Raw genomic sequence first — 19,395 nt, forward strand, 5'->3', positions numbered from 1 at the left:
AGATTATTGGGGTGCTTCTTTTATGGAAAGTCGCCCACGTGGCTTAGTTGCGTTTTTTTTTCTTTTTACTACAATGCGTGCATCTTACCTTCAAACGAGCCGTGCAGGGATGACCAGTAGCACGAGCACCCCTTCTACCAATCCTATTTATGAATGCACCTTAACCCTGTAAATTAAGCCACGCAAATGAAATTCCTGTGTTTCGTGCTGTGAACTCCAAATAGATGTTATTACTGCCTTTCTAACGAAATGTATAAAGCTGCGCCACAGTCATATAGTAACACTGTAACGAATGATGCGCCGAAGGCTCTCGGAGAACTGCCACAGCATGGCTGAGCGAGTGCGAGAGGGACGGCTCTTCACTTTTGCTTCATAGCCTCGGAAAGCATGCCTCTTTACGTTTCCTTTTCGCACACGAGCCATGCCAGCCAGAATAGCTGCTTTGGGAGATAACGGCAGGGCGCTATTCTTTTGGAAGCTTTCATTTTTAAAGTTACTTCCAGCAAGAAAGAAAAAAATAACAAGCTGCTTTCTTACTTTAAGAAAGAAGGCAGATAATCCCATATTTTGGCCACAAACTCTCAGTAACACCGATGTTTGGGCCAGTTGGTAATGATCCATATTAAAACCCATTCGCAGCACGAATAAAACAACGACAGGAAGAAAACACACACGACAGGACGAATGCTGCACTTCCAACTAAAGTTTATTATGAAAAAACCAAGCTTAAGTACAGAGCTACTATCACCTTCTGACAGTCAAACATGTGTGTCTAAAAAAGCCACTTCATTATAATGTAGATAGAGGGATGGGGTGCTGACACATTGATCGCCTGCTTTTCTGATGTGATATGCCTCAATTATTTCTCTTTCTACCTGATCCCTTGCCTCAGTAAGAAGCCCAATGACTGTTCTGATGCGTGATCTCGTCCTAACTTGGTCTATAGAAGTTTTCGGCGCCCATAGGTGCAAGCGGCTGCGCGCGCATTATGTCCTTTGAGACACTGTTCTTAATTATGTGATGCAACTGTGTAGTGCTTGTCCTTCAGATATTAATCGAGAACTTCTTTTCTGCGACTGCTTAAGTGAAACAGCGTGTTGCTGCCCATATAGCCAATCAGGCGGATGCAAATCATGCCGGTCTTCATCCGCGAAACCACTTGGAATGGTGAGCTGCGTTTTTCGAACTGCCGAAAACAAAACGCCGCCGCAGGCTGTCTCTAGCGCGCTTGGTCGTGTCTATCGTTATAGTTGCTTTGAATTAAGCCCGCTGTGGCGGCTGACGTTGTGTTCTATTTGACCGGTATTTAGGCTGTATCGTCAGTTCCTTCAATGCAGCCGCGAATTCTCTCAGCGATTTTCAAAGCAAGTGTTAGACGCAGCGACAAGATCGTGACTTCCAAGCTTAAAAGTACACTGAGGGCAAATCTATACAATCTATTTTTGCTTAGTAAAAGCATTATATGGCCCTCTCAATGTCTTTTGATGATTTTCTGACAGCAAAAAAAGAAACCATTAATTGTTGAAAAAAAAATAAATAAAAAGTAATATCCGCCGTTCGATTAGAACTCTTGACCTCATAAGCAAACTAGGAATGACTTCATGATTATCGCATTTAAGTGAATGGCAGTGTCACCTATATCCTCAAGACTTCGCGCAAAAAAACTGCCTTTGTTTGATTATATATATATATATATATATATATATATATATATATATATATATATATATATATATATATATATATATATATATATATATATATATATATATATATATATATATATATCTTCTAGCTTAAGTGTAGCTTGAGCTGTCCATGCATACCGATCTGAATTAGTCTTCAGGGCGGCCCCTTTAATATAGACGGCAGTGCCAAGTAGCCGTATTCTTTAACGTTAGACTATTTTTCTCCGGTTTATAATTTTGCATCCTGGCCGTTCGTCGTCAGTCCCATCTTCATCCCGGAGTCTGCAAAAAATGCTACTTTTAACCTGTCAGCCGTGACTTCACGGGCGGTATCTACGAGAGTTAGAAGGAGGGAAGAAGGAATCGGGGAAAAAGAAGCGTTAAAAAATCCCACACCAGGACATATCTCTCCAGACGAAGTAGAGCGCGGTTCATGTTCGCGAACAGCAATGGTTGCATGTTCGGAAAATTTCTTTTATTAACTTGTCTAGTGCGTTCATTGCTAAATGTATAAGGACATTCTTTTTTTTTTTTTACACACCTTGAACACTACGTGTTAGAGAGAGGAGGAAACAAAGCGCGAAAGTGTCGAGTGCTAAGTTCATCGACTTCACGCGTCTAACGCTTGTTGCCTCATTTTGCATACACCTGGAAATCGACAGCCACGAATGAGGGAAAACTTTAGGTGTCCGAATAGAAGAATGTAGTCGCTCTTCAGTTTTCCTAATTGTTTATTTCAGTTACTTATTTATATTTCGACGTGCGGAAGAGGTTGAACTAAAGAAGCTGCTAGCAGCTTAAAGGGTCCTCATTTCCTGCGTAGAACGATAGCAAATCATTACACTGAAAAATACTGTTGCGCACAATTAAAATAAGCAGAATTTAAAAAAAAAAACTCGCATAACAGCATATATACACGATTAATTACAAACATTAGTGGACATAGATCCATCTGAAAGCGAGAAGAGGCCGTGCATTTCATTCGGGTGCTGAACATATCTGAAAGCCCAGAGACTGAGCAAAGTAAATAACACTCATCTGCATTATAACAAAAGGGGGGGGGGGGGGGGGAAATCTGGGTATATAAAATGTTTAAGAGATCACCCCTTTCGACAGCCAATCGGGAAGCGTGTTCCCTCGTCGCACTATGAAGGGACATCGACGCCCAATAAGGCACCCCGCGATGGGCGGCGTTGATTGGGATCGCGGACTCTTGTCTTGTACCAGGAAGGAAGCGGCTGACACGCCGGCCGGAAAGCACGATATCAGTGTCCCGCAGACTCTCCCTACACGCGCCGAGCAACGAGCGCCGGGATCCCGCGTGCGCGCTTTACGTCCACGGGTGCCGCTCGAAATCCGGAAGCTGCATGAGTGCGCGCGGCCGTTGGATGCGTAGCCGTCGGCGCGGAAAAAACGCGGGCACGCACGCTCGGCCGTCGGAAGACGCCGAGAAAGCTGCACCGGAGAAAACTGCGTCCACGCCACCAGAAAGGAGCCCCCGAGATTGACAGCCTCCGCGCGAGGAATGCGAGGAGCGGCGTACAAATGTGTCCACTTTCCTTTGCATCTGTGCAGTTGACTGTTTATCGCGCGTTCTCCTTTCCTGCTTTGCGTTCTCTCTTCTTGTCCCCTGAACTTTTACTTCCGCACTTTCGTTCTGCATTTGCCGTGACATGTTCCGGAAGTCAGTGCGCGAGGTCACTTCTTGTGCGCGAGCTTTCGTTATTTCATTTTTATTTCCGCAGACACATTTGGCTTTATGCGCGGTAGTGTAGCATGCGTGCTCACACATTTTTGACGTGTAAACAGGGCAGTTTGCTACGGGGTGCCTGAACAGAAGAAGGAAACGGGGGAGGAATGGCGAGGGGTGACGTGGGAATATTACAGTCTGCTCTACTCGGGACGGACAGTTCTGCGATGCGCGCTTTTCGGATGACTGAACATTGTTATGTTGACGTTGTGCCTCTTATGCCAATTGGCTAGTCGTCGATCAACAGCTTGTTGTTGTTGTTTTTTTTTTTTTTTTTAGAGAGGATAAAGTTTATAGCGTGATGTTATCAGAGTAAACGACACGACCTGTCTTCGTCTGCTGTGCCTACACCCGTCAGCAAATGTGGTATACTCGACGCGAACCGCAACGATTGCATTATTTCTGCATAAAAAGATGTAGCAGGCAAAATTGCTTGATTGCTTGGTCAACGAGGCAAGTATATCAAGGAGGATACCTTAAGCACATCTCAGAAATAACTGCTTCTCTGTCGGAAACATCTGGCGGGCAGTTTTCTCGCAGCGCGTGGAGTATACCACTTTTGCTTACGAGTGTACATATGCCAAACGGGAATTTGAGGAGCCGCACAACGTAATAACATGCCAAGAGCAATTTGCCAGATAAACAGCTTATTCGCTCCGAAATACTTCAATCCGTCCCTGAATACTAATCTGAAATTCCGTCTGTATGTGTGTGCATGCTGTTTCCGTAATTGATTTATGATAGCTGCCTATCTTAATCGCACTACAAAGAGCGCTAAGCCTACAAATGGGTGATTTAAATTTTCCTTAATCTTTACTGGCTTAGCAAATAAATTCACAAGGTGGGCGAAACTAAAAACAAGGAAGTTCTTACTGGCAAATAATATTAGTGTGACAAATGCCTTGTTTTTATATATGGACGCATTTAATTCTGCCAGTGAAGACTAGCATCCGTTCATAATTGCAAGCACAACGGCAGAGCCCAACGTCCGCGGTAAAACACATAAAAAATGTAATGAAGTGAAAAACGATCAGTTGCGCGTAGATACTTTAGTGGAAAAGGCAACCAGCTTCATCGAAGTTGACATGATTCCACACTGGCACATGTGATGTGTGGACGGTCACATATCGATCGCTGACACACTGGATTATTGCCTGAGACAACCAGCAGACGATAAGAGATTTTGCGCCTTTCCCTGTCATTTGTGTAATACCCGAGCACCTACAAACGAGACCATTTGTTTCGTTTTTCTGATGCCAGTGCTTTTGTTCACTTCAGTTATCAGGAAGCCGCGACGTGGAAGCGAGCACGTTGCCCCAGAAAACGCCTTTCGGTTAGATCGCAAACAATCGCCAAGTGGACGCGGCCCAACCAAGCAGGGCTGCGCTCACTAGATTATGCCGTTCCTTCTCCTCTTAGACAGATCGGAACCGGCGCATTCTGATTTTTCGCAAACCTGTAAACTAACCTTTCGTTTAGTTTGCTGTCACCGTGTTGCAGGCGAGCGTTCCTTGCGTTTGCTTACGGCAAACCATGAGCATATGGGTCTGGTGGCCAGTACTTCGACCTCTTAAAATTACTATTTTCTCGACTGTCTGTGGTTACTCCTACAAATCAAACGAAACTTTTCGAGAATCATCTTTTGGACCTACTTTTTATCTCATATAGTGCACGTTGGTGTTGTAACCGCGAAAAAAGAAAAGAAAGAAAGGAAGAATCCTACCATCTCTCTCTCTAAAGTCGCTGTGCAGTGAAAAACGACGCCTGTATTCTCCGATATGCTCACATTTTGGCGCTAAGCAAGTTGCGCTGTCCGGCACGCGCCCAAGCAGTGCCAAGATGGAAATGTGAAAAATCAAAGGACTAGCACATATCGCGCCGAAACGGTGCCGTCTCCTGTATCCGTTCAATGCACTTTTGCTAAATCGATCGACTCAGTACCGTTCATTTTCTAATTTTGCTGCGTCCTTCAGGCTGCCTATACAGCGCCGAAGCGAGATACGGACGGCCACCATTCTACATTCTCGCCTCCCTGTCACCGTATTTTCCGTAGGAAAAGAAGGAACCATAAGAGAGCGGGGTAGGAAATGCGAGCGGAGGAAAGATTGGAAACTCGTTCAGTGCGTGCCTGCGACAGCGCCGCTTTCGCTGCCGGCTTCCTTGCATGCGCGACCCCACGGCGACTGCACAGACGCGAGCACGCGCGCGCTGATATGATATCTGCACGTGGGTGCGCCGATGGGCCCCAACGGCGCAGCGAAGAAAGTGATGGTCTCGCGGTGGAGCCGCCGGCGGCGTTCCCGAGACCCCGAAGATCCGACGCCTGGGCATGTATGGTGCGTCCACGGCGTTGGGCAACAGACCCATGCCACCGCCAGCAGCGGCCAGGTTTCACCGCTTGCCTCTGGTTCCGCGCCCGCCGGCGGCAGCGGTCGCACAAGGAGGTCATTTATACGGGAACGCGCTCGGTATCGCGCCCCGGCGATTCCGGTCAGTGGAACGGATCGCGGAGCAAACAGCCGAGGCACTTTGCTCGGCGGCCCCGCACTTCGCCGCGACGGGGTCCTTTCTCCATCTTGTCAAACACTGCGCGCAGCAGCTCATCTCTCTTTGCATGCCCGCTCCTGCAACCACGCTGAACTGAGGGCTGGCTTTCGGTTGAAGTTGACAGGCAGCTGCGCATCCCACGGCGAATGAGGTCGTCATTCGTCATTTTTACGTTTGCTTCTGTCTAATTAAACGCGGGCGACGGTGCTGGGGCAGTTGGTGTTGCGCTCGGATGAATGATTGTACAACGAAAAAAAAAGGGAAAGGGGACACTACAGAAATACGGCCGGTCGACAGCCCGTTCCGTTGGCCTTCGGGGATGTCTTCCCCCCTGCTTTTTTGCGCTGTCATCTTATTTGAAGAAACCATGCTACTTTCTCACATGGTTGCAACTTGTCAGAAGCTTTCAGAAAATTGGAAGACCACAACTACAGAATCTCACAGGAAAACAATCTCTCGCGGAATGCTACCAAGCTTTCGCGAAGGGAAGTTTTTACTGTTAGAGCAGGTTTATGGTAACTCGCTGATCATTCGCGCTTTAACCGAGTTGACAACGGTGTTTAAAACGGAGAGACAGAATTGGTCTGGGAGCAGAAATGCGCCACAGCTGGCCAGGATACTAGTGGAGTCACCATGATGCGAAAGCAATCCAATACTTCCGAGCATCCATTTCTGTTTTGATAGCTTCTAATGCATCGCGAATTACGATTAAATTTTTTTGGTATCTTTAGCCCAGCTAAGGAGCGCGCGCGCGCGTGCACACACACACACACACACACACACACACACACACACACACACACACACACACACACACACACACACACACACACACACACACACACACACACACACACACACACACACACACACACACACACACACACACACACACACACACACACACACACACCTTCCCGATGTCACAAGCATGACTAGTACGCTCATCTTCTCCCACGTCTTTAAGGGGAAGCAGGAAGGGGAACCTGAATTATAAAGCCAGCAGAGGACACCAGTCGCTTCTTTCTCCTCGCCACCGTCGACCACTTTAGGGACCGGATGTCCCGAGAAAAAGTGCGCGGAGTCCAGCGCACGAGGCTTCGCGCAGCGCGATTACGTGTGGTGTCAGAGCAAGCATAATCGCATAAACCGGGACGCTGTTCAAGCATAGCGCAGTCCCGAAGACGGGGCCACCCGCTGCGCGCGGTTTGCGTGCTCCCGCTGACAGAACGAAGAGGAAATGAGGTCGGCTCAGGGGACAGCGAACCAGACCGAGTGGAACCAAAATGTTCGCCGGCGCGCGGCCAGTGCGCCCACTCGAAGCCTGCTTTGTAGCCGTTTTTCTTCGGGGGTGCGCTCGCGAAATGGTGTCCGACTCCGCAACGTCCGACTCCCAGCTGCCGCAGCGGCTGCTGGCTGCGCGCCGCCTGGCTGAGTCAAGTGGAGCGCCGGGGAACATGTCGAGCTGCGCCGCTATTTTGGTAACCGTTTAGGGTAAACAAGGAGTTCGCCGACGCACTGGCGCACACGGCGGTCACCCACTTGGCTCAACGCGGCACCGTTCGCAGTCAGCGGGTGTCTGGAAGCCAGCGTGCGAGGCTTCTCCAGTGCCCCGGTTCTCGTGTTTGCACGCAACGCTGACCGACTCCGTGCGACTGCCCTGCCACGCTGCTTGCAAAAAGCCTCGTGTGACGAACTGTACTTTCACAACGTTCACAATGAAGCGTGATTCGTACGGCAGGAATACACGAATGAAACTTGAGACGGCGCTTGTATTCCTGCGTGATGAATTTAGTTTTGATGTACACTAGTTTTCATTTTTTCACGCTGAATATATCAATTATCGAAAAACAGTGCAGCCAGTGATCACCGAGTGATTTGTGAAACTGAACTTCTAAATATATATGACGGTACCAAAGAAGCATAGCTTATTCGAAAACGAGAAGAAAATATCCCGCCATTTTCTACGATACTGCTTTCTACCTCGTACCTTTTTAACACAAGTGATTGCCACAACCCCCGAGAACACCGAAATAAAAGAAAAAGATATCGCCCGCTTTCGACGCTATATTTAACTCGGTGCGCCGTGCGACGCTAAATCATTTGACACGCTACGGGGAAAACGTCCTGTCATCGAAGCAGAGAAAGTCACCCCCCCCCCCCCCCCCCCCCCCCCACCCGAAAGAGTTCGTGACTCTGTCGCTCATTCGATGGGTCAGGCGAAAGCAAATAAGGGTACGACTCGCGGAAACAGGAACAAAGCTTGCACCAGGAGGATTGGGCTCGAACAGCTCTGGCGAAAGGATCGCCGCTGACCTCTATACACGCAGCTCTTCGGTGACGGGGCATCTTTTCCGGACAGCAGAGTCGTCGTTAAAGTCGGGGATAATAATAGATGGTACTTGAGACACAAAACCGCGCAGGGCGCCCTCCACAAGATGCGGGCCGAGGCTCCTGGAGCAAGGGTCCCTGCATCTGAATTGCCAAGTGGCCGAGAACGGAGCGCCCATATCACGTGCGCTGGCAATGACATACGCGGCCCAGCGACCTCTTGGATGTACAAGGGCCAAACTGCTAGTTAAATAGCGTCAGGAGGGAATAACTGCTTCTGGTCCGTCGCTGCCTACAGAGGGCTCGCCCCTTTGCTTCAGGAATAGAGTTCGATGGTTAACGTTGGCCACTTTTTGTCCACTCAAAATACGGTCATCAGGCGTAACCAGTTCGGTGATACCCGGCAGTTCAGGCAGTCATAGGTAAATGCTGCTTTTATACCATTCTCTTCAATCCACGTGTGTATATTTTGGATCATTAAAACCTGAATATACACTAATTGTTTTTTGCTTGTTTGCAGCAACGAGGTACGGAATGCGAACTTAAACTCCGCATCGCTTAGGCCGCCCCGAAGATACACGTCTGCTCTGAACCATCTGCGGTGCTTCCGAGTTTCAAAAGTTAAACTTTCTGGTAACATTTATTTATTATTATTTTGATGACCTTGGCCGGCAGGTTTCATCAGTAAACGGGCGTGACAGTGTATGTTTGAATGGGACTATACTTTCCATGCAAACGGAAAAACGCTGCCGAGGTCAGTTAAACATCATTCATTTCCAAGCTCTTGCTCTTCTGCATATCCCCGCTTCCCTTTTAGGGCAGTAGACAAGCGTTTATATAGCTAACCTCCCTGATTTATGTTATTTTTTTGCTATATTCGTATCTCGCTTCATGCACGGTAAAGTTTATTCTCCCGTGCGTTACGATACTTTTCATTTCATATAGCGCACCTAAAGCACAATATACTGTAACTTCAGTTACCGCTTGAGCATTACGCACCAATTTCCTGTGCAGATATGCCCTTAAAAGAAATGAATGGATTCTTGTTGAGAGTCAAAACTATATAACTGCTATGTGAGGCAGGCTTGAGGTACGCCATATATAGTGGGGAGCTGGCGTGCCTCCCAGTGCTTATCTTGATTGGCCAGTCATGAACCGAATACATATGAAGCAAGGGCACCAAGGCTACTCCTGTTTAGTTACAATTCTTCAATACAGTGTGTTCGCAACACCTTCCTATCCCACGATAAATTTACCTTTTTCCTTTTTGTCTCTCTATTATTTTCCCTACACTGTGCTTATGGTTGGAAACTGAAGTAGCACCGGTGGATAGGCGGGATATGCTTGCATTGTGATGGACCCGTCGAAATGCTGTAGTGACTGTATAGCGTTTTGCTACTCAGAGCGAATTTGCGGTTTCGATTGACGCCGCGGCGGCCGCATAAATATGAAAGATAAAACAAAAACGCCCTTGAGATTTGCGTGCACATTTAAGAAATGTACGCAGTAGAAATGGATTTGGCCCTATGCACAGCAGCCTCACCAAGACTCAAGCATTGGCTTATTGAATATTTTCTATGTAGTTTAATGAGTTTATTTGCATCAGAATTCGGCGGTTTGTAGCTCTTAATGCGGCTGTCTCTGTCAACTATCACCGCTACTGCAGTGGTTGTTGTTAATGACAAATCAAATGTTCATGCCAGCAGCAATATTTGGTGTGCACAAATACTTGCAACACTCAAGTGTTGCAATACACTTGAGTGGAGCACTGCCTTTCCGTTAACTGAAGGTCTTTACTTACTGTCGTTCCCTTTTACATCCTCTGGTATATCGAGCCTATCAGGAAATTGAGCGATGTAGAAAAAAAAAAAGGAAGGTCGAATGTCACGAGGCAAAGGCACACAGTCAGAGGGCGCTATTTGAGCGGATATCCTTTTGACGAAGTGTTAATTGCTAAGGCCCGCTAATAGCCACGGAAGCACGCTCGCTTCTCGTCGAGTTTGCCCAGTTAGCGTTGTAACAGAGCCGGTGCACGCATCTTGGTATGCGAAGGGTGCAGTAAAAAATGAGCCAAACATGGCGCTCACACCCTAACGGCGAGCCCTGAGAAGTGCCAGTGAGGAGTCATTTTTGAACGCTTCCTGTACGAGACACCACATTTACTTCCACGAGTTTTTTCTGCGACATAAGTCATTATGCGCTCAAAGTATGAACCCCACGGCAACTCTTCTTCGTCATTTTTTTTTTTATTATAATTTTTGTGCACAGATGTCAGTGGCGGAATGGCGGCAGTAATGAGGCGAGGAACAGACTCGGAAGGCACCACGACGAGCAACCACGGTGCCGAGATGCGAAAAGCGTGAGAGGCGACGGCTCCTTCTCAGGACACTGAGGTGGACGCTCAGTACGCGGGGTGTTTTCATCTCCATAACCGGCCCTGCGTTGGTTCAGTGCCGCATCGCTCTAGCGGGAAGCGGTGCCCAGAGAATTAACGCGCCCTCGTGCAGCTGCAGCGCCAGCAGGTGGTTCCGTCCGGCGTCCCTCGGCGCGATCGGCGCGGTCGAAAGAGAGGGCGGCTGGCACATGCGGCGCTGGCCAGCCGGCCGAACACTTCCTCCAAGCGGGCTTTGACTCCTCCAAGCACGAGGAACCGCGCCGAAGCCGGCCGCGGAAGAGCCCGGCCGTTTCGGCGACCGTGAGCTTGCTGGGCACGGCGCGCCTTTCTTTTCTCGGCTTTCATTCAGGGTGGCGGCGGCTGTTTCTCTCTTGCGCGCATTGTTTTGGCGACGGGGCTCCTCGGATCCCTCACCGAGCTCCATGCAGCGTTGCTACTCTGGGATGATATAAACCTGTGCTTCGTGTGTGTCCTTGTTTGCGCCTCGTACAGGCTGACCCGAATAGCGCTAGCGCTGGCGTGTTAAAGAGAGGAGAAGAAAAAGAAAGTTTCGCGGCTAGCAAACGTCTTGAGAACCGCTCGAAAGATGCAGAAATACTCCGATCACACGAGCTCTGACCGCGCGCACAAGCGCCCATTCTGGACTGACGGCCGGTCAGGTTGGCTTTGTGTAGTTTGAGGTAGGCGAACGTGGCACCGAATGGTTTGGGAACGAGACTGCCGATGTCTTGACGAACGCGACATTGCGGGAAGCTGTGCACGTGTACCCACTGCAAAAGATGAAAAGTAAAAAGATGCCGCCAGACACCGATTTTCGGCAAATCTGCAATTCAAGCAGCACGGGCTTGCATTCGAATGCAGGCACAGTATGTATAACGTATTTTGTTCGGCAGAAAATATTGACCGCGCAATTACCAGGATGGCTCCCATTGTATGCCAAGCACATAACTGAAAATGTGTCGGTGGGGCGTCTGCCGACAGAGACGTATTTTTTCTGTTCTCATCGCCGACGAGAATGGTAAAGGCGCATTAAATTTTTCTTATATGCGTATATATAGGGACGCTTCCTGAAATCAAGGGACTCACGGAATTCCGTCTGGTCGGGACGGCACGTGGCGAAAGTGAATGACGACAGACCAAAAGAAATGAGATGGAGTCTACACGTCTTTCCATTTTCTTGCTTTTCGTCAGTGCCATTATTTTTCGCAGAGGACATTTTTGAAGTGCACCCTGGGTGAATTTTCGCTTAACGATTTAATTCGCTGTGTTCACAGCTGCGCATACAAGGAACTCGCAGATTTTGCTCGAAGTATGCAGCACTTAGCAGTTGTTCCTTTGTTTCAGGCGAATTATAGCGTCCATATCATATCGCAGACCGGGTGCCTTTTATGTTGCCTAGCGAATGCAACGAATGATATGCGTTAAGAAGTGGCCTTTAGCACGTCCTCCGTCATTTTCATGGAGTAAAATTTTGCCATCGGTATTTATATGTATACTTTCTTTTTCTTTTTTTTTTCAGAATTTATTGCGTCATGTGCATCTCTGAAGTAGAATGTGGCTCTACAATTACTCGGATACTTATATGAAAAATCATGGTACTTCTATGTTACAGTTTGCAACAACAGGCATTTTCTACTAAAATATTTTTTCCAAGCCTCAAAAGAATTAAGGATTAGCATTTCGCCTGAGAAAGCGAAATAACAAACTTCCGTAAGGCGTGGAGTGGTTATAGCATTTAGACGGAAAAATACTTGCTGTGAGCCAAAATAATGTGCGACGTCAATGAAAGCGTTACATTACAGGCCTTACACCCTTACAAAAATGAGTTTTGAAACTCTATTGTTGGACTATTGACCGCCTTTTGAATTTATTGAATTTCGATAGACATTCAACCCCAGCTGAGTGCAATCTTTACAGGGCCCACAGAATTTTCATTGTGTTCTACCCAATAGACTTTTTGTGCTATTTTTTCTATGTGCTTTTTGTTGTCAGTTTTCAACGTTCACGAACAATTAGCGTGTACTGTTCAAGCTGACCCATGTTTTTAAGTAGTTTTAGGCACAAATGATAAGAACATGATGTGACAATTTTGTTATGAATTTTTGGTCTCACTTGTAATCAACTATTGGCCACATTCTGCAAAGGGAAATATAAGAGCAGCATGCAGTTGCGTGCTCGTTCATGTTATATAAAAGTACATATTAACGGTGCACACTTAGCTCAAGCTTCGCAACACAGTGAAAATATGCCCTAAAAACTTCATGATGGCAAAGCCTCCACTAATAATGCAAATACATCGTTGAATGTCAGTCAGAATCCGTAATGAATCAGCTTCTGTATGTCGCAGAAGGTAACTTTAGTGGTAGGACATATTTTATATTTATCATAAAACAAGTTCAGTGAGTCATCATACTAACAAACAGGATCCTAGATTGAACCTACCATGTAGGGCAGGACAAAGCTTTTTTAAACCAGTTGCAAAGTTCACTATATATATGCTTCAGGGTCTGACATTCTGCCCAAGCCTAGGTATTTTTGCCCGTAGCTTTTGCCGCAAAATGAGGTGCAGTCTGTATTGGAATCCTGTATGTCTTTGGAGAATTTAACTGTTATTTTTTTCTTTTCCTTCCTTTCTCAAAAGTGGACACCATGCTAAAATGAAGTCACTTTAAACATTGAGGGGTTCTAATAATGACGGATTGATCCCACGCATACTATAGAGTTAACACGCATAGCAAAAACATTCGCGTATGAAATAAAAAGAAAAAAAAATAGGATTACACGCGTCTTCTATCCGCGACTCGTCTTTTCAAAGAAGCATTCGGCCACTGCCTTGCTACTGTCCACACCCATCTTTCCCCCGTGCCGCGAACGGCGCCAGCATGTCCGGAGGGTCGAGAGTTACTTCCTGTCGGCTGGGGGGAAAAAGGGGGAGGGGGGGAGGGGTTGCTCCCTCTGGGTCTCTGCTCTCTGCCTTCTCCGTGGTTTGTCTTCACGGAGATGACCTTGGCTGCAGCATAGCTCGCGCAGCGGGGGCGGCGGCTCCCCCTTTTCACCGAAGCTGTTCTTCCGCGCCCTGTTTTCTTTGCACGCGGACGCGGGTACGCTGAGTGCGGCGATGTGCCAGTTCAGTTGGCGTTTTCCCGCCACCGTGGTCGCATCTTGCACTGTGAGCGAAGCACCGTATGTAGGTTTTTCGCTGGTGATTATCACGAAGATCGTTTTGTTCAAATTTGAGCGCGAACGTACGCATTTAAGTCTTCGGAGGAATCCGCTCTTGGGTGGCAGCTTCTGCGCAAGGAGGACGTGTTTAAGAAGTTCAACAGTCGCAGGCGTTTTGGATTCTGGGCGAAAAGCCGGCACGGGCGGAGGGAGCGTCTGCACTTTGGTGAGAGTTTTACTTTTTCCTATTCGTGTTTGTGCCAGTCTTGTACAGTGTGTGCTACAAGGGGAAGCGAGCATGTAAATATTTCTAGCAGGCAAGCCAGCCTCGTCGGAAAAAAAGGAGGGAGAGAGAGAGAACCAGGCTTGTCTCTAACGCGGACGCTGGGGCCGATGGAACGCCAGTTGGGATGGCGACATTTTCTTTCTTTTACAAGGTGACCGTTTTTGACGGATTGTTCGGCACAGTGCTGTACTCTTTCGATACGCTACTCGCGCTGAGACGGACACATTATCGAGATCATAATATGCCTCTGTCACACATTGTGGATTATTGAATCTGTGCAGCTCCACCATTTTTGCAGTGTTTGTTTTTGTTTCCACCCATTTTGGTGCCTATAGTTGGTAATTCTGCTTCAAGTTTTCTGGGTAGTAATGCTTGTGACTTGCACTTTGCTATTTATATTCACAATGGGATCTTTGACGGCAGCATATATTGTTTATCAGGGAGAAATGAACGATGTGGCAGTGCTGCCGAGCTGTGGAAGCGGCGGTCGATGCCGTCTAAGCAGTGAAAGACAGTGACAACTCATTTTAGACAAGAAATTTCTTGAGCTATGACGTGGAGCAGCGCACAAATGCCTTTCCTCTATTTTTAAGTTAGTATATACCGCAACTTAATTATGATTTATATTGTTTATTTCAGCATCACATGCGAGGAGTTCCCGGACGTATCAGCGTTTTACGCAAAGAATAGCCTGGCGTCATACCTTGCATATGAATTGAAATAAAGCAAATAAACAGCCCAGCTCATGTTATGGGTTCACCAAAGATGCATATTTTTTCTTTCTCATTAACGCGCATTTTTTATTCTGTGTTCCCTTTCCGCTGCGGATTAACAGAAAATGCTGCGTGATCAACGGTTAGCCGGGAGCAGGCACGAGGTGGTTTACATTAATGCAAAAGTAGAACAGCACATATCCTTGCTGCGGTCAGTCAACACATTCTATGTTCTGCTCGATCAATCAACAATTTAGTCAGTTTAGTGTAGGTTAATGAGTGAGTAAGTATAATGGGGCTTAAAAGATCAAGATCTGTTTTGTTCTTTTATGCCTCACTATGCTTATCATTAACCAGCACTGATCAGACAGGATTGTTGATTGGTCGGGCAGAACATAGAATGTGGTGACTTATCGCAGCTAGGAGATGTACTGTACTACTTTTGCATTAATGAAAATCACCCCGTGTCTGCTCCTGGCAAACCGATGGTCGTGTACTATTTTCTGTTGTTCAGGAGTGGAAAGGTAGCAGAAAATCAAAAAGCGTCACTTGCAGAGTTTCTGAAGCATTTGAGCCTGAAATCAACAGAATTTCAGTTGCGCGAATTCCAAAAGCGCTCTTAAGAAACACATGGGCCACTATTTCATAAGCGCTCAACAAGAGGTCAACACTGCATCATCCAAGATGTTGCCGATTATCAACAGACTTTCAACAGCGTGTATTGACACAACGCTTTCGAATTTCTATAGAAACCCTACATGCATTTTTGTAAGGGCACATATCTGAAATTCAGCACCTGTTGCGTGACACTGTTTTCTCAATGCTCGAAAAACTCAGCACATGATCAAATGGATTTGTGTGTCAAAGAAAGTACGCACCAATTACCCCCTCCCCTTTTTATTATTTTTTTATAGTCAGGGAGCTTTGCTGTAGCTGTAACGACAAAAAAAAAGAAAAAAAAAAACGGGACATTGAGCACGCAGCGCTAGAGCCGGCATGCCACTCATAAACCGATTTGTAGGTTTTCATTTCTTTCGCTCCATCGTCGCTGCCAATCACCGGTGCTTTAGGCACGCTACACCCTGGCCCGCGGGTGTTCTGCGGTGTTTCCTACCATCGCTGTTGGCTTCATACGCTGGCTGCAGTCCCAGCGGTCGCTGCGGCGCTCTAGGCCAGCGGGCGATTACGCCGATTCGCGTCGAGACTACGCGGACACGCTGTCGAAATGCGCGTCGCGGTCGTTGCGTAAGGCGCGACATACACTGCGGCGCAGAATGAGACCGTGCAGTGAGGCGCAGGATCAAAGAGCGGGTTGCCCAGCGCAGGACAGTTTCGCCTGTACCGGCGGCGCCATTGCTGCCGAGTGCTTCGGCTACCTATATAGGCGAGGCAGCACCGGCTGCCGGGCTGAGCCATCCGAAGCGTGAAAACGGACCACGATGTGGCCATGCTTCGAGACCAGACAAATGAGTTTGTTGACCTCGGCGGGGCACCGTGCCGTCCGTGCTTTGTCTTGGCGCTAACAAAGCGCGGCTCGAGTCCTCTGGCCAGTTCGTTGACCAGTCGCAGAACAAACTTCGTTTGCGACGCTCGTGCCGGCCCATCGAGACGAAACGGGCCGAGACCACGGCGACAGAACATGTGCTCTTTGGCGACAGGACGAAAGGGAGTTGATTTATTCCGCCGCAGTTGGCCTTAAAAACTTAGCTAACACGATCTTCTGAAACTAAAAGAATCCGTGCTCACTTTCAGGGGCGGCGAATAACGAGTCGCGAAATCGGTGCTTGTTACAATTCGCCACGCCCGTGTGAAAGGTGAACGACAAGCGCCGCTATAATACTTGCGATGGTTTCGAAGGTGATATATACTACGGCGACGGCTTATCAGTCTTCTACGTTCTTGAATATTTTATCAATTATCTCCATGATCACGTTACTATTTCGCTTTGATTAATACACACACAAAAAAAATAGGAGGCCGCTTAAGCTTCGTCTTTAGAGCAGACGTGATAGCGCCTTTAACATCGCCTTTTAATTCCGTGATTTTAGAAAATTGTTCTTGTTTAAGTTACTTAATTAAAATAGTGTTATCACTGTAACATCAATACACATCCCAAGCACACGTTATTAACTCATACGCACCACAAAGCTTTCACTATAGGCGCCCCTCTAAAACGCTTAGTGGCCTATATATGCTTTGCGGGCTCGCCTATCATACAGCAGGCCTTGAATTAAACCCCAATGGCGACAGGTTTATTTTATTCAATTGCGTAACTTTTCCGGCACGCTTTTTTTCTCAATCCTGGGCTACGGCGATGGCGATGCCTTTTTAACCGTACGTGCTGTATATACGCTATGGGCAGAAAATAGCCCCAATATTTTCCTTGATGTCGGTAGCCGAAGTGTTCATATTATTTTACGCTTCGCGACGAGGTGAAGCTCGCAGAAACGTCTTCAAGTTTTTACTACCATGGCCGAGTCCTACATTTCAATTTGGAATAGGGTATGCATCTGTCGGGCATTCACTGGCCTGAGCATCATTTCTCCTTGAGGATGAAATGCTCGTGATTCGGTCTCACAGTAGTCTCTCACCCTAACACTGTCTTTACTGGCCACGCAAATAAGTGAGCGAATGTAACAGGCGTCGTCGATTGCGCGGGTAACCGGACCATTGACCTCTCGATTCTGGGCGCTCTGGCGCGATTGAGCCATGTGCTTTCTTTCTTCTGTCTTCATCCAAGTATTAGCGCCAACTTCATCTTTATTATGCCGGCATGTGCTCAAAGAGGCTACAGATTTAGGCAGCAGTACGTAGGAGGAAGGGCGTGTGAGCGAAAGTATGCTATACGGACTTAGCACCAAGGAATACAGTAGCCGCTGCACGCACATAATGGATGCAGTTATTGCTGGAAATTTGCTGCTATTGTAGACGTTTGTTGCTCGATTTTGCATCCAGATACGGGATAGGCATTGGACTCTTTTTACTGTCGCTGACGAGGATGAAAGCAAGCATACCTTGAAAAAAAAAAAAAAAAAAAAAGAAGTGCAGGCGCAACATGAATATGCATGTTTATCACAGACGTAAATTAGTTAGTTAGGAAGTGGGTTGGATTTGCGAACCAGTGCCCATTTAGATTAGCTGTAGTTATGCCACTTAACACAGCATGCGTCGTCGGTGCATAAAAAAGGGCGGAACAACAGTTCGTGGCAGGAAGCCGTGTCAGGTTACAGTCGTATCACGATCATAAAAGCTCTGATGTGTAGTCCACAAACACTGTAACGACTGGACAAAACCTGCGAAATTGTGATTGGGCGAAATCTGCAGTACGCAGGACGTGCTTTTATCGGCGTGATGTGTAATTTATTCGAATCGGCTTGTTGTTGGCGGTTCATGCTGTTAGTGATGTCAGTAGCTATAACCGCCTTTGTCAGAACTCCCCCCCCCCCCCCCCAACACACACACCCCGCGCGTCCGAGCGTTGCCGTGAGCTGCTCGTACGCCGACCCGGAAGCCGCTGCCGAAGGCCGCCGCCGGCCCTTGAGAAAGAAAAAAAAAAAAAAAAAAAGAATACACGCCGGTTGCGCGGCTTCCCCGCTGTCGCGTGCCTTCTCGGCCGTCCCCCCATTTCGATCGATGCAGACGGGGTCGGCTGATGACTATCTATCGGTTTTGCGGACGTGTTAATGTGGTTGTTGCGGTCACGCAATCGCGCGTCTGGCTGACGTAACGGCGCGACGGGAACCGTGCCGTACAGCGAGCCGAGTACTCTGTACTTTTGCAACGAGGCGGGACCTAACGGGGTGGCCTGAGTTCATCTGCGTATGGGTTGTTGCCGCTACGCGCAGCCCCGCACTGCAACACTTACTCAATGTCCACTTATTGGACGCAGTAAGCTCGCGTTCGAAAGGAATGGGCGACTTACTTTCGTCGCACTGTCAGTGGGTCATGCGCCATTCAATGCGCAGGGGTGGCTGTTTGGAGTGATTGCTTCAGTAAGGCTGGGCGAAGTTTTAATCAAGGCACCTATATTTGCTGAGGCGGCCTTGGCATTCTTGGCGGGCTCTTACGTTGCGGTCAGTGACGGTGGTGTCATTCAATGTATATTTACAGGAGGTATTCCTAGGATAGGATTGAGAAGAGCAAGGCATAAAGATATAAATGAGAACACCTTAGCAGTCTCCAATTTTGTGGTGGCTGTAAGCACTTTTTCCTGAGCCCTCCACGGTGGCACAATGGTTGGGGCGCTCGAGTGCTGCACCCTAGGATGCGGGAGTCGAATCCCAGTAGTGGCGGCATCGTTTCGATGGACGCGAAAAGCAAGGCGCTTGTGTTCTGTGCGATGTCAGTGCACGTAAACGGCCACAAATGGTCGAAATTTTGCGGAGCCCTCTACTACGGCGTCCCTCATAGTCTGAGTCGATCGCTTTGGGACGTTAAACCCTATAAAACCAAATAAATACTTTCCCTCTTATCTGCATAGCTTTCTTCTTCAAGTATGATTTCCAAAAGTCACTCTCAGCTTT

General features: G+C 47.7%; 1 protein-coding gene and 1 long non-coding RNA gene across 2 annotated transcripts in view; both read left to right on the forward strand.

Moving 5' to 3' along the window:
* LOC146204734 (nose resistant to fluoxetine protein 6-like) overlaps positions 1–19,395 on the forward strand; it is a 58,536-nt gene that overhangs the window by 1,305 nt on the left and 37,836 nt on the right. The gene's annotated exons all lie outside the window — the stretch shown is intronic.
* LOC146204735 (uncharacterized) lies at positions 13,963–14,923 on the forward strand. The gene is made up of 2 exons (XR_014702881.1): positions 13,963–14,310; positions 14,799–14,923. It is a non-coding gene; the product is annotated as an uncharacterized LOC146204735 (long non-coding RNA).

Source organism: Amblyomma maculatum, chromosome 1 (assembly GCF_055883805.1).
Source record: "Amblyomma maculatum isolate TAMU_Amacu chromosome 1, ASM5588380v1, whole genome shotgun sequence".
Taxonomy (NCBI): Eukaryota; Metazoa; Arthropoda; class Arachnida; order Ixodida; family Ixodidae; genus Amblyomma; species Amblyomma maculatum.